Source organism: Columba livia, chromosome 2 (genome assembly GCF_036013475.1).
Source record: "Columba livia isolate bColLiv1 breed racing homer chromosome 2, bColLiv1.pat.W.v2, whole genome shotgun sequence".
Classification (NCBI taxonomy): domain Eukaryota; kingdom Metazoa; phylum Chordata; class Aves; order Columbiformes; family Columbidae; genus Columba; species Columba livia.
Genome location: NC_088603.1, coordinates 156912253 through 156937509, shown reverse-complemented (window position 1 = coordinate 156937509; position 25257 = coordinate 156912253). Strand labels below are relative to the sequence as shown.

The following is a 25257-nucleotide window of genomic DNA, read 5'->3' as shown; positions in this document are numbered from 1 at the left end:
TGCATCTGAGTTCATAGCAAAGAACTTTTAGGAAAAACTTCCTAACTCTAATACCTGCCAAGTATTAGGAAAACAACAGTAATTTCTGAGGGCAATCATTGTTACTCAGGTTAGGCAGGCTTCCACTGGGATGGTCTAAGTTATCAGGCTCATTTGGTGGCCTACATGGAAAAACCGAGTCCTTGAGGTACTTCTATCTAGTCCACAGTCTTCCTCTTGCAGAACACTGGAAGAGCTGTTTGAGGAGTAAACACCATGTGAGCAGGTTAAAGACATTTATTGATCGAGAATAACTCTCTAAGAGTGTCACTTATATTGCAGTGATAGTCTCACCAGGAAGCTTCCAAAACTGGGAGTCACCTGTGAAGGCATCATAGGCCAGATGACACTGATACGGGAGCGACTAAAGAGATCATTCTAAAGGAACTGTGACTTTCTGTATAGTAATTTGTTCATAAATAAACCACTTGTAGAGTTAAATGTTCATGTTTTTGCTTATCTGTGTGAGCAAGGTTTGGTGCTCAGACCACCAGGTGCCAGTCTGTGCTGCCTTGCCACCCAAATTTCTGCTAGATGGAAGAACTTCATGAAGCTGTTTATTTGCCTCAAAACATGGTCACATTAAATCACAGGTAATCTCACAAGTGATTTTAAACTGTAACTTCTAGTGGAGCTGAGCAGAAGCTTTGTTCCCTGAGCTGCATGTATTTTAGTCATTGATTTGTGAAGGGAACTTTATTGTGGCTGATAAAATACATGGAAATGAACAAGGAATACAGGGAAGATTCAAGACCTTTAAGGCTCTTTGGCCCCAATATGCACATTTACAGTGAGGTAAATTCCACACACACTTGGTGGCACTCGTGGAATGGAGCTCACTGATACACTATGTAGCATTACCACTCCTTTGAGTTTTTAAATGACACTGCAGACAACTTCTAAGACTGTGTTGTAGAGAATATAACTCTGCTGCTGTGCTCACTGTTCATGTTTTGCTTAGTTTGTGATGGGAGTGAGATATCCTACAGTCATTACAAGCTATAACACCTAAGTAGGATTTTCAGCTTAGGAGAGGAGCACTCAGCATTGAGAGAAGCAGGGAAATGTTTTCTAAGGCTCCCTTTGGGACTATGAGTTAGATCCTACAGAGACAGATTTTTGAAACTGTGCTGAATGCTTCACTAAATTCACTGAGCCAGTTTTTGGCTCCTTTGTAATATTTAATCGCTGGTGATAAATCTATAAAAAGCCCATGAAGAATCTGTTGTGATGGGGCTCTTCACTAGACTCACATAACCCTCATCCCAGCAAAAGGAGCATAACAAGCTGAAAAGACCAGACAGAGATTAATGTCCCATCTGATGAAACAAGAGCAATTCCTTAACTGCTCTGGCATTTAGGAGGGCAAAGAAGTGGTAAAGGTCGAACCTGCCTTCCCATTTCTTAGCTGCGGTTACTGATCATGACTGATTGCTGTGTCTGGTGCTTGCCAAGCTTGTTGCTACCAGAAAAGGGACTCGTTTTGCCTAAGCTACAGCCCAAGTGCAGTGCATTTCTTTATGTGTGTTGTAACTGGGTGTGCAGGGATGCATTCTCCTGAGAAACCCACACATGAAGGTCAGACATTTATTCTGTGCATTGGGTAGTTAAGAGGACTTGATAAAAAATGTGGTTTTTGAGGAGTCTGAAAAAAAGGTCACATTGTTTCGCAAAGTTTTGCCCCCACATAAGCTTTAGGGAAAAACCTGATAATCAAAACTTTCACATTAATGATTTTGGGAATTCTAGAAAGAAACACGGTCATTTTCAACAGGAAATATTTTTAGTGAGGTTTTTATACTTATGTTGGTGCTCAGTTTTTCTTTCCCTGCTTTATTAATATTATTTCTGTATCTTTGTTTCTTAGGACAGTTGAATGAATCTCCTCACACACCCATCTGTGGGACAAAGCACTAAAGGCTGATCCAGAAAACCATTGCTGTCTTCTTTTCCCATAGTCTGGCTATTTATCCTACTTCACAATTTCTTGGGCTTGTCTTACTGTACATTTTGTTTCCTGGTGACTTTCAATGCAGCTGTGTACAGCACTGTGTCCCTAATACAATGAACTGCCTTCCTTTTCTGTGGTCTTCCCATGGTATGTGCTATGTCTGATTTATCATAGTTAACTCCCAGGTATAGATTTCCTGCAACAAGCAACAGAATTCTACTGCAGAAAGGTGAAATTCTTATTATGGGAAGTATTAATGGGCAGGACAGTTGATTATTCATAGAATAGAATCATTTTGTTTGGCAAAGACGCTTAAGATCATCGAGTCCAACTGTTAACACTGTCAAGTCCACCACTAAACCATGTCCCTAAGCACCACATCTGTGGGATGGTGACTCAACCATTTCCCTGGGCAGCCTGTTCCAATGCCTGACAACCTTTTCCTGCTATGCAATCTAAACATCCCCTGGCACACCTGGAGACCACTGAAGATTGTAGAGCTACAGTTCGTCATCCTGCAAGAAAAGAAGGCTGAAGAGGAGTATGATAGAGGCTTAGTAAATCATGGATAACATAGAGACCTTGAACTAAGAATGATTTCACTCTAGTCTAATAAAGGTACTAAGGGCCATCAAATAAAATGAGTAGATGGGGAGCTGTGTGTTTGCACAATCTGGTAAAGATTTGAAACTTTCTGCAGGATAAATTTGCATGGGTTCAAAAAGGAATTGTATATTTCATGAGGGAGAACGAAAGCTGTTAGCACCCTCTCATCTAGCAACAAACTAAACTATATATTACTAGAGCAAAGTGGATTATTCTTGGAAAGCTTCACTGTAGGTTCGCCCTGGTTTTTGCTAGGCTATTAGTGGAGCTAAGATTAGGGGTTAAGTGCAACTTTGGTCTGACTTGGTACAGCTCTTCTTATGTTCTTGTCTTTTCTAAAACACAGACAATATCCCACAGTCTTCAAAATGCAACCAGTAAAATAATTTTTCTGGCTTGCCACCCTGCGAAGTCACCCCATCATCCTGCCCTAAGCTGCCTGATGTGCACTTTGTGAAGTTCAAGCTTCTTTAGTGTTCCTTCTCAGGTTTTCTCCTCCCAAATTTTCCATCTGTTCATGTTTTACATTATGTCTGAAGACCAGACTTGCAGCCCCTTGCACTCAGCAATAGACTCTGGATCACCCACTCATCTGCTGTATTATACACACAGAATAATCTTCAAAGTTGCCCTTCTCCCCACTGTCACCTCAACTCATCCCACCTATCTGATAGGACAAACCTTGTCTTCAGTTCTCTCATCTCTCAAAATTTCTCCTTATTTTTTTTCTTGTGACTCTTCTGAAATAATATGTCAGTTAATATGTTAATATTTATTTAACAGGACCAAAAAACATGCAATCAACTCTTCAACTGAAAAATGTATTTTATATTCATAGTTTTATTTTCACCACCTTGCTGAGTTTGTAAATATATAGCAGCTGGCTGCATTTGGTGTCTGTTATTGCTGACACTGATTTTTCTCTGTATGTTGAAATCTAACGGAAAGAAAAAAAAAGTCTTTCTAGTAAATATACTGCACATGAGTTATAGATATCCACATAACAAATCCATATATTATTTCCCTTTGATCATTTCGCCAGTTCAATACCCTCTAACCTTTCTTCCCAGACTAATTAAATATTTCAAACCTAGAAGAAACATTAGGCAGTTACCCTTTAAAATAAGTTATCCTATATAAGAATATAATCTTAATCTATAGAATTTATTCCTTAAAAATTTCTTTCTATCTTTGTCTTGGCTCGAGGCCATGAATAAGCCGTATTCAGCCTGAGTCATTATTTTTGTCTTCTGTATATAAAAATCTATAGAACTTTATTTTCTGGAAGTCATGGAAGAAGAGATTTGACTTTACCTTTGGTTAAAATGAGATTTTTGCCTCCCAGTGGGATACAAAATATGACTTATAGACTCAGAAGGTACCAAGATATGAAATTATTCACACTGGAAAGTTATTTCCACATTGACAATGCTATTTTGCATTGAAAATGTATGGAGAAAAATGTTATAGAAATATTGCTAGGCTTTTAAAATGGCTTCACAGAGAAGGACACCTGGGTGATGTAAGTATGGGAACCTATGGTTGATAGGATGAATAACATCAGCCTCCAATGATTTAACATACTAGATGACAGGATAATATAGTGCAAAAAGGAGATGTCTGATTAGCACTTGCTTAGGATGCCCGACTCCTTCATATATGAGTAACAGCCTCATCTCAAATGTGCGTTGTGAAAGGTTCTACACCCACAGTACCACTCACCCTCATGTATTTCCTTTATGTACAACATGCACAGTCTCTTACATCTGATTTACTGCTTTCACGCTGCTGGTAAGTTCAGTTGTAAATTCTCCAGCGTGTTTCTAGAATTAAGCGAGGATGCTCAGAGCATGAAAACTTTTTACTGATGTGGACCTGTTGCAGGACATATCGACCAGCACAAGCTGGAGAACAAATCTTTTCAGATCAATTGCTTGTAAAGGATATTTCAGCACAAATAAGGGTCCCAGTGCCGACTAAGATGTCAGAATATTTTATTTTCATATACGTATCGTTACAAGGTCGTGGGTGACCACAAGGGCATGAAGTTGGTTAATTGTTTCATTCAAAATATAGATTGTAATATTTTATATCTACATTGATACCCTTAACTCTGGAGTCATAATAATATTTTTAATTTGTGCTCCTGTTGTATTTGTCTTTATTAAAAAATATCTGATTTCTATGACACAGAAGTTTTAAAGAAATAGAGAATATATGCAAAAGTAAAATAGCCTACAAAGACTGTTCATAGCATGTACCCTTTCTCTCAATCTACATTACATTCTCCAAAGGCTGAAAAAAGACCCTCTGTCCATGTTTAAAGGTGAACTACACAGAGTAATGTATTAGTGATATTGAACATACAGTTCTACTCTGGGCATGTGTGATGCCTTTGAGTTCGGTGAGCGGGGTGTTTGTAAATGAATTAGGACTGTGGAATTCCGGATTCTTTGCTGATTGTCAGGATCCTGAGATGTGACAGGAAGAGAGACGTCCCACTGTCTTAACGGAGATGGAAATATTTAATTTATGTTTTACTTTCAGCATCCAAAGCCATGTGCACTTTGTCTGGCTCCGCTGAAATGCCAGTAAGAGGCATCGATGTTGATTTACCACATCACAAGGAAATGTGAAGTTGAAGTGCACTCCAGGCAAATCCTTGAAATGTTGTTCAATAAAGAGGAAGAAAACTGTTCAATGCTACTCCATCAGGCAAGCTCCATTTTGCATTTCATTGACTACCTGAGCCACTGAATCATGGATATATTCAGAAGAACCTCTTCCACTGTATCAATATCATTAAAGGTGTCCTGATTTCAAGTGTGATGTGATTTATTACCTTGATCCAGAACTCAACGCCACAGAAGTTTATCACCTATAGATGGAAAGAAGAAAGAGCGTTTAATATAGAACTGTACTGTCACCCATGATCAGTTATCTGGTTTACAGAAGCTACTAAATCTACCAGTAATATTAATTTACAATAATTACATCAGACCTGTGTGAATTATATGATAGCTGGCCCTGTTTGATATTTAAATAACTAACTAAAACTAAATTATACGTTTGGCTTTTGCATTGCTTTTGCAGACTTTTGTGGAGGGAACCATGTGATTAATCACATTAATTATACATATATTAAGTTAAAGTTCACATTTTTATAAAGGTGATTTGTGAGTTAAGGGTCAGAAGTTGGTGGCTGTGGAGATGGACAAACATAAACAGTGTGCATCAGGAAGACGGAGCAGTATGAGTCCATTTAATAAGTCAGGAAACAAGAAATACTTAGAATACAACAAGAATAATGATTTGGATCAGTTATTGTTCTTACAGCTGTTGTAGATTAAATGGTATTTACATGTAGCTGGGGTTATCAATACAGAAAATAATTATATATGGCTCAAGCAGTCAATTGAAGAATGATCTTTCTAAAGATCAAACAACAAATTTGGAAAGTCTTTGCTCATGATGGTGTTCTTTAAGTTTTGTTGTTGTTCTTGTTTTTCCAAAAGGCACTATAGGATTAGTAAAAAATTTATTTGTGGTTAGATCAACTTTGCAAGTCCTTGCACTAAACTGTGAGGATTCCCTAATTCATGACTTTGTAACTTTCAGTACCGGGTAAAGTGCTGCTCAAACAGAAATTATATACGAGTCAGGATTTAGGAATCACAAATCCTGTCATTCATTAATAACAATGAAGTCAGATAATAAGAAGAAATACCAAAATAACATGGTGTCATGATACATATATCATATAAAACTTATAACAAACTAAACCATGACATTATGTACAATAACGTGATAGAGCACACAATGCATAATGCAATGCAAGACAGTGCATGTATTCTACTGCAGAATTTAGTGGTTTTCTTGCATTGTTTTTAATAGGTTTTGGCATAGAAAATTCTACACTTCAGGAAAGGAAAAATACCCTCATTTCTATGCTAGATAGACTTTTTTTAAAGAGAGACCATTTGAATCTGCTTCACGCCTTGAAACATAAGCCATTAGGGACCATAAAGCATAATGTGTAAAAGAGAATATATATAGAAATATAAAAGGCACAGTAGTATTCCCTAGTGATGTAATTGCTTGTTTCCTAGGAATTTATGAGTTGCCAACACAGAGCTACTGATCTGAGCCTTGCCAGCACCAGAATTTTGAGGAAATTTGTAAAAGAATGGTCTCAGAGCCCTGAGACACCCAGGAGACAAAGCACTTTGTATCCCAGGAGACAAAGCACTGCACAACTGCAGGAAAGTTACTGCAGGAAAAACTGGCTGATGGTTATGGTGATATGGTTACATCCGTGATCAAATAGGAGTGAAGGCACTGTGATTTGCAGACTGTGTAATTCCTGGGAGTGAACTATTGTAGAACACCTTGCCACAAAACTTTTGGAAGCAATATTTACATGGGTTCAAATGTGGTTGGTCAAGTTTACCGGAGAAGAAAGGACTGGTCTGTGAGGAAGCCCCCACACCACCATTGCAGAATGAGAAGCTATTGTGGGGAAGCATCGTGGAATGATTGCTGTTTTCCTACACACCTGCTGAGGCATGCGTTCCGGAGGGTGGGATATCAAGCTTCTCAGACCTTTTTCCTGACCTAGGACAGGCATCTCTTATATTCCTAACCCCAGGGTGAAAATGGAAACAAAAGGCTCACAATCAGAACAGAAAGAACTGCAAAATGCGGAGATATTGAGTTATGTATCCATGCCTCAATGTGGTTGCAGCCATCTGAGCTGCTGGTTTCCAGTAGAAATCCTAGTAAGACAGGACCTTGATTTAAGAACATGTAGATCATAGTCTTAAAACAGTATATATTTATCTGCAGATCACTGGTAGTAAAATATCTGCAAAAAGGAATGATTTCCTTTCCATTAATCACCTTGGAGGAATGTAAAGAGAAGCAACAGTTTTAACAGCTGAGCTTACTTTCATGAAGTATGTTGACAGATTATTATTATACGTAGTAGCTGAAATACTAACTGCTGCAAAATATAAATACATACTAGGCCACTGTTAAAGGCAAAGTGAGGATATTAGGTTTTCTTCACTGTATGCAGCACTCATCTTTGATATGTCACTTGGTTTGATCAAGCTGGTCAAGCTAATATGCTGGTGAAAAGATGTAATTCCTTTAACTGTCACTAAATTATTGGGAAGGTAAAGCTTTAGGGAGGAAACCAGCAGCATCCCATAGACTTAACATTTGGACATTAGGTAAAGATAGTATTTAATCAAGTGTTGGGTTGAAAAACAAAACAGTCTGAAGAAGAAGGTATGCAGAAAGTTGGCATAGATACTGTAGCACTCTGTTATGGTAAAAAAATTTGATTTTGTCCGTTGGTTAAGAGACGGGCAACCCCCTGTCCTCCTGTTTCTTTTGATGCAGTTTGTGAAGGCTGGAATAAGAACAGACGATTCCTTTCCAGGTTTATAGATGCATATGCAGAATTAGAGACTGCATCTATTTTTTGTAGACTAATGAAAGGCTGATTCTGGTGGTAGAGCTCTGAATAAACCGTGCAACCACTCCAAAAGCTGGGCAGAGGTAAAATAGGTTGTGAGTCCTCAAGAAATCTCTCACCTTCCTGCATTCACAGATGCTTCCTTTCATGCCTCTGAGCAGATTTTCTAATAACCTGTGCTTAAAATGAAATGCTGTAAAGACATTTTAAGCGGCCACACTATGAACACTAACTTCAAGTCTCAATTTAGTAAACACGTACCTAAGTGCTTTGCTGAATTAGACTCTCACTTGTATTGAGGTAATGATCTCTGCAGGAAACCTGAAATGGAACAGCAATGATGAACCCTCTTCATTAGAAAATGATAAGGAATTGATAAATAAAGTGTTCTGCCCAAGGAAGGGATGAATTGATAGATGAGACAGGTCTCTTACAAATGTGCGGTATGGCTGTGAATTGGTCTTAATAAAATGCAAAGGATAGCATTATTACACCTTGTCTCATTGGCAGTAGCAAGGAGGAGGCTGGGATGAGTGAAAATAGCATCTATCACTGACAAGAGGGTTGACAGAAAGCACTTGAGACCTGCAACCCCATCTCCATCTCAGAGGAGAGAAATCTTCTCAATTTAAGCATGTTTCAGCTGCACGCACCACAGGCTTTGGCACCTGGAATAAACTGGAGTGACTCCACTTAATCTCGGTGTCTGTCAAAAGATTTTTAGTTGTATGAATAAACTGGAGAAAGTGGCACTGTGTAGAGGAGCTTTATTTTGCTCTAGGTATCATGCATGGAGAAACCCCTTTAGAACACAGGGGCCCACTGGATGCACTCTGGATGTCCTGGAGGACATGGGGGTAGTTTGTGAGCACTGTGTTATCTGCCCTGTGTAACTCTGTGTCCTTCCCACTGGAGGAAAGCCCCACAGATCCTGGCCACAGGGGCCTCTGGACCTTCCTCCTATGTGTTACTTTACAGCGAGCACCTGCCAGACATAGACAGGAATGTGGTGAGAGAGGCCAAATGTAAAAACAGCATCTAGTTCAGTCTCCCGTCTGCTAGTGACTGCTCCAGAATGCTAAAACAAATTATTGCAAAGGCTTATTTTTTTACTTATTTATTGAAAAGTAAAAATAATTACATTCAACAATACATTATTTTTTTTTCCCAAACAACTGGAATTGTATGTATGCATTGTAAAAATTTAAATTATGCACACACACACACACACGCACATATATAAAGTGAATACGTGCTCCCCAATAAAGTTTGAAACATGGCAAACTGAATATGGTCCATGTTTTTCCTTTGGAAAGCTGAAAACTTTGAGGAGAGGTGTCTGCAGTGCTCCTTCAGTGTGAGGCTCAGCTGCAATGTAAAATAAATCAGTTTTTGCATCTGTTGATACCACGTAGCAGGCAGAGCAGATAAAATAAACCAATAATCTGATACCAAAGCTGATAGAGCTGAGCAGCCTCAAACCTGAGCTGGTAAATTTTAGCAGAGACGGGAATGTCTCCATAACCTGCTCTAGATCCTGGCTCACAGACCCGTGCAAGATGTAACCACACTTACAGCGAGGCTAAATAAGCACATGGAAACACAGGGGACTCATGACATCCTTTGGCTGTCCTTTGGCTGCTGTTTGAGACCACCAGTTTGGGACTGCCTGGGCTAATTTCTGAGCTTCACAGATCACGCTGATGGACATCCACCCCGATGGAACAGCAGGACAGCTATAGAAATGCTTTCTGAGGGGAAGAAGCTACAGTACGTGTGGCTGTGGAGGAGATGGAGGGATGTGTCTGGAGGAGGGGTGGAGGACAAGCGGCTCCAGCACACAAGTGTCAGAGTTGAAATTCAAGCAAAAATATCCCAGCTGAGGGCTTTTTATTTAGACACTGAGCTCAGGGAGGAGGTAAAAGCAGAGGCCACCTGTTTGCTAAACCAGAAAGGGCATTTCCCCCCCACGCTGCTCGGGGGCTCACTCCGGTTCTCTGTACCATCCGGGGTGACATTTCTCTGCCCCTTCGCTTAGGGGGCAGGGGCTCAGGTTGCCACACATGCCCCTCGGGTCCTCAGCCTCCTTCCCGCAAGCTTCTCCCTAATTTCCCACACCTCTCACCCCCGGGTCGCTCAGCCCCACCGGCCCCAGGCTCTCAGCCCCCGGACCTTCCCATCCCCGGGCCGCCCCCCCGCTCCCCCGCAGCCCTCCCGTCCAGCCCCTTCCCCTCCCCTCGCTCCTTAAACCCCGACACCGCCCCGGCCCGGCCCCTCTCCCGCCTCGGCGCCCGGCCCGGCCCAGCTGCTCCGCCAGGTCCCGCTGCCGCCCGGCCCGGCCCGTCCGCTGCTCGGTCCCCGTCCCTTCCCTCCCTCTCATCCCTTTCTTTCATCCTTTTCTTTTTCTTTCTTCCTTCCTTCCTTTCTCTTCTTTCTTTTTCTTTCTTTTTCTTTCTTTCTTTCTTTCTTTCTTTCTTTCTTTCTTTCTTTCTTTCTTTCTTTCTTTCTTTCTTTCTTTCTTTCTTTCTTTCTTTCTTTCTTTCTTTCCTTCTTTCCTTCTTTCCTTCTTTCCTTCTTTCCTTCTTTCCTTCTTTCCTTCTTTCCTTCTTTCTTTCCTTCTTTCTTTCCTTCCTTCTTTCCTTCCTTCTTTCTTTCTTTCTTTCCTTCTTTCTTTCTTTCTTTCCTTCTTTCTTTCTTTCCTTCTTTCTTTCTTTCCTCCTTTCTTTCCTCCTTTCTTTCCTCCTTTCTTTCCTCCTTTCTTTCCTCCTTTCTTTCCCTCCTTCCTTCCTTCCGTCCTCTCTTTCTCTCTTTCTCTCTTTCTCTCTTTCTCTCTTTCTCTCTTTCTCTCTTTCTCTCTTTCTCTCTTTCTCTCTTTCTCCCTTCCTTCCTTCATTTTTCTTTCTTTCTTTCTCTCTCTTTCTCTCTCTCTTTCCATTCTTTCCCTCCCCTTTTTTACCCCACTGTTGCATGGGTGTGTGGGCATAGGATGCAGTGTTTTGCCCATCCCCGCTCTGCCACCAGCATGTCCCTGTGAGCCCGTGTGTGTGCACAGGGTGTTTGGGGGTGTGTGCCTATGTCTGTCTGTCTGTGTGCCTGTGTCCATCTGTCTGCGTGCTCCTGCCCCTGCACTCCCATCGCCACCACACGTCCCCTCCTGGGCTGACAGCTCTGTAAAGCACACTGAGCTGTGGGCTGAGGGCAGCTCAGGAGCTGGGCACTGGGTACCACTTTGGGTGGTGCTGTGTTTGTGCAGGTAAGAGAACCTTTTTGGGTTTACACGTCTGGTCCCCGGGGCACTGTGTCTCTGAACACAACCTTTGCTTTGTCTTTTTCATTTTCCCTTGCACAGGGAGACAGCTCAAATTCAGAAGAATTTTTCTTTTTTTTCTTAAATATGCAGACATGCAAGAGCAGGATCTGTCTTTTAAAAAGAAAATCCGGAAGGAACTGTGTTACATTATTCTTAACCTGGATTTGTTTACTTTTCTTTAGTTAACAAAGTTTTCAGATCACAGACTGCTAGGTGAGTCTGTCCTCTGAACCTGGGTCTGGTTGAGCCCTCAGGTTGTGATTCGCGGATGCAAAGCACCATCACTGCATGTGATGAAGCAGAGACTGAGGAATGGGTAATGCCCTCATTGAGGAAAACCACTGAAAAAGTTCAGAGCTGACAGGAGCTTTATATTATTATTAGATTATATTATAATTACTGTTTCAGGGTTGATTCTCCTAATCGTATATATCTTGGGATTTTGATGACCTGACACCTTCTTGTATTCTTTCTGTGTGGCACTTCAGTTTCTATCAGTATCCAGGAATACTATGCCATGTTAACAGGATAAGGTTTTCTTATTTTCTTCATTTCATGTTCAATACAAATGTGCTGTGCATCACTTTCTAGCTGTAGCCTCTAACTCTTCCCCTAAGTTGCCTCATTCATCAGTTCTTTCTTTCTCTTCTGTATTTTTACAATAGCTTGTGTTCTTAAAAAAAGTGTACTGACTGATTAACAGCTGACACTTCACAGTCGTTAGTATGCACACACTGCTGTGCCTGTTTGCACGTATTTTGATTAAGGCCTTAAAATAACACATCCCATCTGCGCAGTGTGGACACTGATGGAATCATTCTCAGGAAGATGCACCTGTAAAATCTGTGTAACCCAGGATTGCTCTAGATGCATGCCTGAATCTCTTTTTCTTTTACGAATGCCTGTTTCGACATCTGATTCGGAGGAGTTTGTATACATACTGAAAAATAAATACTGAGAAGATAGTAGGGGCAGTTTCTCAAACAGGTAAGGCAGGCAATTGGAAGGTTTGTGCCACTTCAAAAGCTCCATCATGACTTTTTTTTTTCTAAGAGTGAGTAATTAGTTTTTACTGAAGTTTCAATCCTTCTACTGACTGTCGTGTATTTCCCAACATGATGCTGCTGTTCTGAACATACAAAGACTGCGGTCTTTGTCCACAGTTCGAACGGTGCTCTGAAGTAGCTTCCAATAAGACATACCAAGCACATGAGGATATATATTAGAATTTACATCACTTAAGTGTTTATGGAATATTATTACAAAAGGAAGCTCTGAAATATGTATTGCAGATTCAGAATGTATCTTTAATAAGTGTGTTGTGCTTCTGGGGCTTCTAATAAGTGGCACTGTGCTGCTATGGGATCCTTTGTGGTGAAAATGAGCCTTGGGTAAGTTAAGAGTCCTATTCTGAATTTAGCAATGGGCCGCCTTCCAACTGATGAATGTCATCTGGTTTTGGGTAGAATTATTCCAAGTAACTTGCAGAAGAGCAGTCCTCAACACATTGCAAAGTAAAGGGAAGAAATCAGGTCTTCTGGCTTCAAGAAGAGCAGATGATGGTGCCACTCTCTCCTGGGATCAGTTTGTGGCCAAATCTTTCTTGTTTTTCTCTCAAATTCAAGTGATTGTCTCTCAAATTTGACTCAGACTTATGCCGTGAATGAGAAGAGGCTTTGGCTCAGAAAAGTACATCCGATGGAAGATTTTTTGTGGGGGAAGTATCAATATGATTCATTAATATGACTCATGTCAGTATTGGGGAAAAACAAGGTCCCCAATGGGGACCTAACAGAGGAAGAATTGGGTGGAAGAATTAATTCATTTCTGTGTTCTGTGGGAAGGTTTTTCTGAGCTCAGCGACCCAGACAATGTGTGGGCGAGTGTGTCTATAGCACCTATACGTACACAGAAGTATTTTCTTACTTCTGCTGATATTTTGTATAGTTTTAGGGTAAAGACCTTTGCTACATGCTGGAGCTAGCTTTTTGTTCTGGAGATTATGATGCTGAAAATAATAGGAATAAAAGAATGCTTTTGTTTCCAACACATAACTTTCTTGCTAAAATAAGTTTCTGAGATTTGCTCAGTAGTTATCTTGACTTCAAAGGATATTTGTCATATTGCAACATTTTCTTTTAAAACCTGTTTTGAGTAATTGCTGCTGTGGGATTGCAATTCCTCCCTTTTAAAAACCATTCCTAAACTTTTCTCATAATGAGGAGCAAAACATTTAAGAAAAACTCGCATTATATCAATGCTTGGCCTGTACCACCATACCTGAATAATACAGTTGATACCGGGCTATTTCAGCTCTTCAGGCAATGGCAAATTCTCCAACCTTTCTTATGTAAACTTAATTATATATTGTCACCCATGGCACCAAAATAACCCCTTTCAGCCTTTCCAACTCTGTTGTCCCTAGCAAGGAACATGTGGTAAAGCATTTCTGACTTCACAACAAGCTTTTTAGAGAGGAGCCATTCCTGCAAGTCTTTCTTTGGCCAAACAAGTCTAAAGACAGGAATGTTGGGTCCTTGTTAGATAATGCTCACTTTGTATTAGGCACTGCCAAGTATGAAGACATTTTAGAGCTCCAGAGCTCAAATTTTGTGAATGAGGAAAGGTCATCTACAGAAAACACTAACTGTAACTGAGGAATTTGGAACATACTTTGAAATTCTTCTAGCAAATGTAGGTAGAACAGGTAAAGAGCAGAAAAATGAACGTATTAGAAATTGTCTAGTCATATTTGGGCACAATCTCACTCTTTTAATATCTTCTGTAATATACAGGGTGTTCCAAAAAGGCGGACCCAATTTCAGAGCAATGTCATTTCAAATTGGGTCCATCTTTTTGGAACATCCTGTACTTCATTTCGCTTGGTGTTTTCCTCATGGTTTGTTCCAGTTGCTGCTGAAGGTTTTGCGATCCCCTTCAATGGAAGTCACATCAGGCTTCTGAAGGTGGCACAAAGCTTGGCTGAGATGGCTGTCCCAGATCAACATGCGGAGACAAACAGATGTGTGTATTTTTCAGGGAGAGAAGCTTCTGCAAATATCTCCCATTGTGTTTTTGGGAGATTTACACCTCTTAAGCCTTGAGGTGGTCTGCTCAAGCCACACTCATAAATCATAATATTTATTTTATGGTTTCCCGTTTCAAATATTGTTAAAAAACATTGCTAGGTTTTGGGGTGTTTCAGGACAGATGAGGTGCTAGTCATAATGATCTTGATTTATAAATTACATCAAAAGTCAGCAAGTTACAGGTGGAATTAAGGATTTTTGCCTTAACATTACTGCTAAAAAGAACAGTGGACTGTAGTCAAGAGCCATGGACAGAGGATGCTGCTCTGGCAGATTTGCAAGTCACTGAATCTGTGCACAGTCAGTTCCTCCACCTGTGAATGACAGATAATATTTGAAGGAGGTCTTGCATCAACTGTGACCTCGAGATCCTAAAAAATAATAGGATTAAAAAAAAAAAAAAAAAAAACAGAAGATTTTTATTAGTTCAAAGCATTCTGATTTCTTATTAATTGAATAGTATATTTTCTAATGATCGGCAACATTTCCAGAATTCAATTTGCAGAGAAAGAGTAGCTAGATCCAGTTTTTGGGAAGTAAGGAATGACTTGTCCTCTAAAAATCCCTCTCCCTTTCTGCCCTGGCATGTGTCAGTGGTGGAAAAATCTGGCCATAGCTGTTTTATGTGGGGGAATGAGACCCTGGGAACCCATAATTGCTCTGGCATGGTTCTGAAGCCATGAAGAGTAAGAAAACCTTCTTTTTTGTGTCTGAGACAAATGCACAAAATTACTTTACTGAGCCTCCAGCCCACTTCCATGGCTCTTGCAGTGTGTCTGTACCCCGGTTATTCAGAAATGTGAACAAAAAATAACATGGTATTCTATTCAGGGATAGTAATGCAACACTGAGAATGCTACAACCCTTCTTCTTTCCACCTCAGGACCTTTCCTTTCCTTTATACGATCTCCTTTGCACTTGTTGGTGCTTATTCATTCCTAGTCTGAATACAGGGGTGGGATGGGGCTGATAGTATTTATTCTTCAGCATCACTAAAAGGTCTATAAAGATTAAATAGCTGAAAATTCACCTAGCAAGGGAAAAATGTGCACACTTTATATTGCCTCGAGAAAACTGTTTCAGGATTAGCAGTAGGTGGGGAGATGGTGAGTATATCACCTGCCAGGGATTTGTGGTATAGGTTACAGATTTAATCTGGAGTGGGGAAAAAAAGAAAAACCCACCTCTATAATAAATGTTATTGATGTACAGCAGATGTGTTACTTCCTACTGGTTAGTGGAAAATTAATTTCACATCACTGCAAAGTAGTGAGATAGCTTTTGTTTCCTTGTGCTGCTAGAAACAACCTAAAACAGAGAGAGTTTCTTTGCTTGGTGGACTAAGCAAGCTGGGTTGCCATTCTTTGATATATTGGAGGTTTCATGGCAAATACCTGATATATTTGTGTACAGTGGCAAGCAATAACTTTATATTTCTGGAAGTATTTTGACTTTAAAAGAGTTGTTTCTATAAAACAGTATGAATACTCTTTAGTAGATTCCCATTTCTTCCCTAGTAGGGAGGAAATTTAGCAATAAAGAGAGGGTAGGTGCCTGTGAGCCCTGGCTCTTGCTTGCAAACCCTGGAGCTGCAGAAACAGTGAAGCCACCCATCCTGAGAGCCCATTGCAGGGTCTCAAAACCCACACCAGGGTGGATGTGGCTGCCGAGCTTGCCAAAAAGTGCAAAACCTGGACCTGATCTGGTTACATGTCAAAAAGCTTCTCCGAGCTACATTAGCTTTAGCAATTCATTAGGAATGAGTGAAATTGAGTTATGGGTCATATTTTGCAAGTGCTGTCCGTCCTGATTATGCAGTTGTCTGGATTTCCCTTGCTCAGGGATTACTGCTATCGCAGAGCTTATCTGCTATGCAGTCGATGTGAGATATCCTTCCCCAGTTTATCAGAATCTATTTACTTTGCATCGATTCAGTTCCTTAGAAATTAATCTTTGATTCTTTGCAATATAGAAGGATCCCTTGTGTTCAGCTTGAACAACTTTATTTGATTATTGTTATGTCCTGAATATTGATTCTTAAATTATTTTAATAAGAGATGCCAAAACTGCCATATTTCACATCACATTTGAGGCCAAGCTTAAACCGTTGACAGTTTTAAATATTTTTGGACTCATGCTCTTTGATCTAAGCTTAGCCAACACTTGGTTGTGGTTTGACTGCTTATTACCCAAGTGCAATTTTTGTAGTGCTGTTTACTGTGTTGAATTATGTGCCTATTGGCATCATCCAGTTATTTCTTTACAGAGAAACCAGGTTTATATTGATCATCATAAGAAAAATTATTCTGCATATCAATTGTAAAGCTTTTTTTTGAGCTGGAAAGTTTAGAGCTGGGCATACCAGGGGGATTTCTGTTGGCTCCACATTTAGTATAAAACCAATTACCACTTGTATGACAGAACTTCCCTAATTCCAATTCCATCAATAGATAAAGGCTGCAAATAATCTGCATGGACTGTTTTGGTTATCACTGCAGTTCTCAGAAATGAAACAACAGCTGTTACCCATTTCAAAGCAGCTTTTGTACTGGCTATACCTCGTGAAAAAAAATGAGGTAGGAATGCAAAGAAACGTGTGGTTTTCAGTCCATTGTAGTGCTTGATAAGAGAAAGGTGCTCAGTGATGATCTTTGCAAAATATACCATAAAATCTTCACCAAACCCCATTGACTAGATTTGGATGGGATGTTCAGGTGCAGTGGATGTAACTCCTGATTGGGAAATTAATTCAGTACCTGCTAAGAAGTAGCAAAGCCCTTCTGTAGCACCTGAAATTCAGCTGGTCCTGTGTGAGTGCTGGCAAAGCTCAAATCTGCCTCATTTGTACAATTTACTGCATCACAGCCCATGATGCTCTTCATCTGGGCATGGGACCTCATGATCTACTTCTGCAATGGCAAATCTCTTCACATTCCTGCAGCAGGAGAAAAAAATCAATCGTTTTGTAAAGGACAACACTTTAGCATATATAATAAAACTTTTCAGCTGCTCTGGGAGGCTGAGGCAGGAGTGAATTGCTCATTCCTAAAAGACTGGTTGACAAATTTGTTCAACTCTGACATTTCATAAACCACCTTGTGCTTGAGTTGTTTCAAACCAATTTCCCCTGACCTCCTTTGCTGTTTAATTATGGTACCGACTCTAGAGTATTTCTAAGGGTGGATTTTATGTTTTCTGGAGGCTTTTGTTAATTATACGGGTAAGTACTTTTATGACTGATACCTGAAATTAAACCTGTTTACAAGTGGACTTATTTTAGTTTCTTTCTTTGCTGTACCTTGGCTTTATTACTAAGTATATTTTCGGTTCTTTTCTCACTCAAGTTATTTGTGCATTTCTGAATACTTCCTTTTTTTCCTCTTTAATTCAGTGTTCTGTTTTTTTTATTGCTGCCTTTAACATTTTTTTCATTTTCAATAGTTATCTCCACTATCATATTTTCTTCCCTTAGCGTTCTTTTCACTTCACTTAAGCAGCTGTCCCCAGGCTATGGGCCACGACCCCAGGAAGGCTGTGGCATTTATGAGTGGGCTATAAAATTAAGTTGCTAATTTAAGATGTAGTGATATGGGGAAATCAGAGAAATGCTGCTTTCCAGGGCATCACAGAATTGAGCTGTATGCAAACATAAAAACAAATCACCTTTCCTTGGGCAGTTTCTGAGCTAAGACTGGTAACAGCACACAGCAAAACAGATAAAGGATGCCTTATGCCAGGTTCCACTGGCATGATAAACAACTTAAAACTATTTACTCTTACTTTAATTTCTCCTCATTTCCATGTCTGTGGCTTTGCTCCTTGTCTCTCTCCCAGAAAGTATTTTTGAAGGCAATAACCCATAAGGCAGGACCTAGACAGCTGAGGAAGCCAGAGAGGGAGCTCTCAGGTACACTGAGTTTTGGGGAGTCTGTTCCCCTAGTTGGAGGAGTTGCTGGTAGCTTTGTAGGTCTTCAAGATTCATAAAAACAAAAAAAACAAACCAAAAATAAGCAGGAAAAATTCTGTTTTAACCAGTGTCACATCACCCTTAGCTGTATGCCTTTGTCCTTCTCTTCATTAGTTACTGGAAAAAATGAAAAATGGGCCACAAAAATGATCAGAGGGCTTGAACAGCTCTACTGTGAGGAAAGGCTGAGAGAGTTGGGGTTGTTGAGCCTGGAGGAGTCTTCTGGGAGAACTTATTGTTGCCTTTCAGTGCTTAAAAGGGGCCTGTAAGAAAGATGGGGACAGACTTTTTAACAGGTTATGTTGCTATATGACAAGGGGTGATGGTTTTCAGCCAAAAGAGGTGAGATTCGGTCTAGATAGGAGGAAGAAATTTTTTACAATGAGGGTGGTAAAACACTGGCTCTGGTTGCCCAGAGAGGTGGCAGATGTCCCATCCACGGAGACATTCAAGGCCAGGCTGGACGGGGCTCTGAGCAACCTGATCTGGGGGAAGATGCTCATGGCAGGGGGTTGGATTAGATGAGCTTTGAAAGTCCCTTCCCAACCAAACTATTCTATGATTTATCATATCATAGGTTGAATTCCCTTAAATAATGGCCATGCCACGTGATGTGGATGCACAGAGCCCTGGGGCAGTGGCTGTGCCACTAGTTTGTGTGACGTTTAACCTCTCTCGGGTCTATCTGCCTTGGTCAGAGAGGCCAAATGTGTCCACACATGGGCCCTTGTGGTGTCACGATGGGTCACCTCACCTATTGTAGTTTTAGATATCTGTTGGAGACTCTTCCCCTCAGCCAGACACCCTTGCTACCTTCAGAGCCAGAGAAGAAAAATAGGAGCTTTTGCAAGATGATTCATCTGACCCATTTGAAATATATTACCCCCTAGAAGTGTCTGTTTCCCTCTATGGATTATAAAGGGCTGGTAGGTGGTTTACTTAGATATAGGCAACTACACTGTAAATCTCTGTATTTGGTCAGATTAATCCCTGTAATTTCAATAATGCCTCCGTGTATCACTCAGCAGAGCTAAGCAGGACTGTGTTCCCCATAGACTGGCTGCAGGGGCCTGTGGCTGTTGACCAACACACGGTGACATCTCTCTCAATAAATTAGCACTGCAGAAAAGTTTTGTACTGATTAAAACTAGCGGTTTAGGTGAGTGGGAGAGTCTGGAATAGTTGTAGCAGGGTGATGCGATAATTTTATCCCAGATATCAGAGTTAGGATCTTTCAGGACATATGCGGTGTGACAGTGATGTCAAGTAGCTAAGTGCTCCGTCATGTATAGATGATATAGGAAGTATTAGGCTGTTGAAATGCTCATTATGTTAAGAAAACTCTTCTTTCTCTCCTTCAGGGCCTGTGCAGAAGGAGAGATTATGTTGGCTTTGGGGAATACTTGCCTTTGGGTTGATTTAGTTGTCCCCTGTAGCCAATTTAAGACAATATTGACATGAAGACAGTGTTTTTCTTGCACTGAAACCAGCCACCAAAATAATTGTTGGAGCATGGTGACAAATTTCTGTGAAAAAAACAAATAAATGGTCATTTTAGTTATTCCTGTTATAACTGGGATACTGTTTATTAATTCTGATTTGTCATTAAGAGGCTCCACAGAGCATGGATTTTTTCCATTGTCAGTCCCACACTGTCTGCAAAAATCGGCCCTTATCTGTGAAGTCTCTCAGTTAAATAACAGTATTATGAATATTCTTGACCTATGCTTAGGTGGAGGATTCATGCTATTGTGCATACAGCTTTTCTGCCTCATTACCGGCTCTTCTTGTTTAGCTAACTTGTTTGCCTGATCAGATGATAAGTGTTAATCCTTTCTCTTTTATGTGACATGATGCTGTATTGGATGGCAGCAAAGCCTAAAGCAGAGTTTTTCTCCTTAAATACCCTCTGTAAGAATGGGAAGGGTGAAGAGGCTGTTAATCCCCTTTGAATCCTTTATGGCTGTGTACTAACGGGATTTGTGAAATTATGTCTATTAGATCATTAACTCTTTTGGCACAGGGATCATGTCTGGTAAACAGGGCACCTTCTGCTCCTGTCCCAGCAGAGATAGCGTGGGACAGGAGGGCTTTCCTTTGGGTGGAAGGCTTGGACTGCTGGACTGAGCTTAATTCCCCCAAATCCTGGACTTTTAATGAGAAATGTTGGTGATGCCAATATGCAGATTTTAAATATTACAGAAGAAGACTGGATGGACAGGAACTTGGAGATCGCTTTATATCCAACTCTATATTTGAGGCACAGACTTCTCTTTCTCCAGGGTCTTTCACCTGATTCAGGGAAAGACCTCTGAGTTTCTTCACACCAATGCTGTCTTCAACAGTAAAAATTGATTCTTTGGGATATGGCTTAATAGATGTCTGAATAGAATGGGAAATAGCGATAGGAAAATTAATGCAATCTTACCCTTAGGTTTAATGCCTTCTGGGAATAAATCCATGAAGTCTAAGAAGGGCTCTGTCACTAGCAATAGTTATCCATGATTTAAGGTTTTAACAGTGTGTTTGGAGTTATACAGACTTAAGTGGGAAATGGCTCCCAATTTATTGAGGCTTCTACCATGGTGTCTTTATTTAGGGGCAGAACCTGTCACTCCAATAAAAATTTACGGAGTGCTTTCTCTGCTAAGAGGTATGCTGAGACACCAATGGGATTGTCTGAACATTGATTTTTTTGTGAGCTGTGTTACTAAATCAGCAGAGTTATCAAAGACTCTAGTCATTTTTGAATCACTTAATGCAGGGTGTGATATTTAAAAAAAAAATCATTGTGTTGGCTTCCACTGGTGTGATGAGTTCACAAGGTACACTTGAAGTATTAAAACCGCGTAACATTTTAAATGCATAAGTTTTAAAATGCTTTCAATAATTGTCAAAACATTTTTGTTGAAAGTTATGGCAAATATTTTTAAAAAGTTGTATATGACAATTTATGAAAGAATGGTGCACTCATAATGGTCTCTACAGCAAAAGCAGGTGAGCTAGAACATTTCATGCAATATCCTTTCTAAGAAATTGCATCAGGAAATGCTTGAAATCACTGATTGCCAGGCAGTAGTCTGGCTTAAACAGGTATCTGCAAATACTGGTGCGTTCTCCAGAACACAAGTACCAGTACTGAGACCAGTGTAGAGACTGGTGCATCTGTCTGCAGACAAAAAAAGAGTCTTAGCAGGGCCCGTGTGTTGTCCTGGGCCAGGCAGGAGGCGAGGGCAGATATTGCCCAAGCAGCAATCGTGGGAGGCACCACAGCGGGGATAACCCTTCGTTACCGTCCTTCTCTTCTGCGTTTGTGGTGGCCGTGAGGCTACTTTGGTCCCTGGGAGGGGTAGAGTAGATCCCAAGTTCTGCCCACATCCTGCCCGTCCCTGCCTGTTTACTCGCAGGGCTGTAGCCTGCAAGAAAGGGACTCTGCTGCAGGACAGAGCTCAGAAATAAGGTAGGTCTTAATGTTTCCCTCCTCTCATGCTTTTCCTAAGATGAGAAATGGGAGATTATAAGCTGATCCGAGACGAAATCTTTGCTTTTCCCTTAGAAATGCTCCCTCACTGTGAAATTCACACTATGCAAAAGCAACGCTCCTATTTATAACTTGTGGTTGAAGAGAAGGCTCTCATTAAGTAGAAGAGTCATCTTAGAGTGACTGTGGAATGGATTTAAATGCTTTCATAACATATTTAAGAGCTTGTCCTCTGCAGAAAGGTGGGTCAGCATCAAGGTCTATGCAGCTTCATTCATACTTTGCACTTTTGTAATTCCATGGAGGCTTGGGGTTTTCTTGTTAGTTTTGGTTTTAATTTTTGATTTACACTAATACATAGAGTTGCAGCTGTACATCAGGATGGAGCCAGGCTCTGAGATACCAGAGGCTTGCTGCTATGAAAGAAAATAATTGAATCCTGCTATTTGGAATCTGATGAAACTGAAATGTGTTAAGGATGAATACTTAACCTGCTCTTGCATGATTTTTCCAATAACTCATGTTCCTTTGAAGTCATTTCATTGTCCTCACTTTCCTGCTCTTGAATTGTTGCCAGTGAAACCGAGTCCTCCCAGTGTAATTCATATGCAGGAGTTGTAAAGCTACACTCTTGTATGTTGGTATGTGGGGAAGAATTTTTTTCCCTCTAGGATGTTATTAGGAACAAGATGACAACTTGTGAATATTTTCCACGTATCGTAATGTTTTAATATATTGGAATGTTGAATAATATTGGTGACAACATCACAGCAATGTGTGACAGAATCAGTGTTTCTGTTGCACTGGATTGCAGTTTTGTGGACAGAAATGTCTTAATGCTGAAACATGCAATAAAGGTTTTAACCCTTTTCTTTTTTGTGCTTTAGTGCTTTCAATCTTACAGGGGCTTCACATACCAAATATGCAAAACCAGGGAAAACATCGGTCTTATGGCTATCCAGTGACATTTCTGTGGATATAAATGAATACTTCATAAAAGTAATGGACTGGCTTTTATAAAAGGCATCCCAAAATAAAGATTTTAGAAGAAATCTAGTAGTATGTTATGAAGGATTTTTTAGTGTTTTTTTCATGGTGAATTCTTCATAATTAGTGAAGTCACAGGCAAGTTAGACAAGCTGCTACATGTGAATAAATGAATCGATCGGTCAAACTAATGTAGTTGTGTAGAAAAGCGAGAAGTGTTCCATTGTCAGTGAGAAGAGTCTCGGGGGATGTGAGAGTGAATATGCTTTGCAATTTGCTCTGACAAGCATTTTTTTCCACAGATTTCAGAAATAGAAGGTCTGCATCAAAACTGAAGACCTACGTTTTGCTTTCTATCTTTTATCTGTCTCTTACACATCAGAGGGAAATAAAATTCTGTCTTCTCAAAGGGAAGACCAAATGTGAAATGCTAGTGTATTTCTTTCTCAGATTCGAGAGTCAAAGCTACTGGTCATGCAGGTAGGAGCACCAGACAGAAGAGTTAAGCCTACAGCCATCTTCTGCTCAGGTGGTTGATTGGAGGAACACAGGAAACCAGCAGAACTCTCATCTAGACTTACACAGCTATGTCAAGGGGGCGAAAAATCCATTTCAACAGATAAATATCAAATATGGCTCTCATACTGCATGGTGCCAATCATACAGAGAAGACCATGCCATGGAAAGGTGTAATTTATATAAGATGAGCTGAGTATAGTGGCTCTCCATGGCTTTCATGCCCCAAGTAGTGTTGAAGTTTTGCTGCTTTACAGCACTTGCTAGTAAGTAAGTGTAGCAAGACCAGAATTCTGATAAAGCAAATATTTCTCCAGATCTAACAATTTAGGGTTCTTAAAGATTAATTCTTTTCCCATTCCCTTTATAGTGTTTTGGGACTTACTTCAGTTATTGCTCCAAATGTAATTCTCCTCGGATGTCCGATTTGCCTGAGAGATGTAAGTGTTTCTGCCGGCATGGCATTTCACTGGAAATGAAAGCCACAGTTCAGCAGCTTAGATTTAAGCCTGCTGAATTTTGGAGGGAAAATTCCTTCCCCGAATTTGGGGGTCACCCCAGCAACCCACATGCCATGCATGCCAAGTGGGAGCGGGGAGGGTGGAAGTTGAATGGAGAGCAGGATTGCATCGAAAGGCCTGAAAGTTGGATGTTTAGATAATGGCTGAAAAATGTACTTTCTTAAGTAGCTTTAAAAAATCTTTCCTAGTAAAAATACAGTGAATGCGGTTGCTATAGCTACTAGCAGGGTTTTGTGGAGGACTTCTTGAGATACTGTTTAGTTGTGCACAAATGCATAGTTTTCTTTAGCCTGACGATTCAGCATCATTTTCTGTTTGGATTCTCTCCTAAAGCATTTAAGCTGCCACTAGTAAGCAACAGAAGTGTTTAGAGTCTCTGGAGAGAGTAGGAAAAGGCACGGTGCTATGTTGATATTGAGATTTGTTTTTTCTCTTCACTGCACAAGTGAAATAATTTTTATTTTGTCTGTGTGCTTGGGGTTCTTTTCAGGTTAAGGAACAGCTAATAGCATTGTGGGGTTTCATGTTTTTACCTTTGTGGTGAAAAAATTCAGATTCTTTAATGATTAACCACCAACCTAGCAACTCGTCCTGGGCCCCAGAAGCCAGGGAAAGGTTTCACATGAAAACATGATGAGATATAAGGACACTGCAAACAGAGAATGAATGCATTCATTCTAGAGTTCAAGTACACGAGGCAATAGTAACTGAGGACTTGAACAACTTTCTAGTTCTGGTGTGGGAATATTCTGTCTCCTAAATCAAGACTGATGGTTCTCTAGAGCAGGAAAAGTACTGCAACTTTTGTATAGGATATAGATGAGATACTGATATTATTAAGAATTATTTTAGACTTAAGCCAGGAGGTCAGACTATACATAATCATCCTTTTCATCTGTAATAACCTATAAATAAGAGCTGTTCCTTGAATACATCAACATGAATATGAAAAACATTAATACATTAAATCTTCTATGTATCCATAGAAAATTAGCGTTATGACACTTGTTTTTATCTAACAAAGAATAGGCTGTCAGTCTTGTTGACACAGAGGAAACACAGTAAAATAAACACAATCTTTTTTGTTGTTGTTGTTGTTGTTGTCAGCAGATAGATTAAAACAGTTACTCTTCAGAACATAACTGTGCATGAAATATTTGCTTATCTGCATAGGGGGTAAATTCATGTGCATCTCTGCCCAACATAAAGATGTATTAATACTTTGGCATTTTCCTTGACATCAAAAGGAAAGCAAAGCAAAACACCTGCTTGCTGCTCAGTGGGACAGGATACCGAGGGACAAAAAAG

General features: G+C 40.2%; 1 protein-coding gene across 4 annotated transcripts in view; it reads left to right on the top strand.

Annotated features, from left to right (window-relative positions):
• Positions 1-10337: 10337 nt before the first annotated feature.
• COL22A1 (collagen type XXII alpha 1 chain) overlaps positions 10338-25257 on the top strand; it is a 229422-nt gene continuing 214502 nt past the window's right edge. Inside the window, exon 1 of one of the 4 annotated variants that reach the window (XM_065054479.1) lies at positions 10338-10395. The gene's annotated coding sequence lies outside the window, so the exon portion shown is untranslated. Of the gene's footprint in view, positions 10396-11191; positions 11332-21764; positions 21905-22091; positions 22168-25257 lie in introns of those variants that run through there. The other 3 variants (XM_065054478.1, XM_065054481.1, XM_065054482.1) reach the window with 3 other exon arrangements.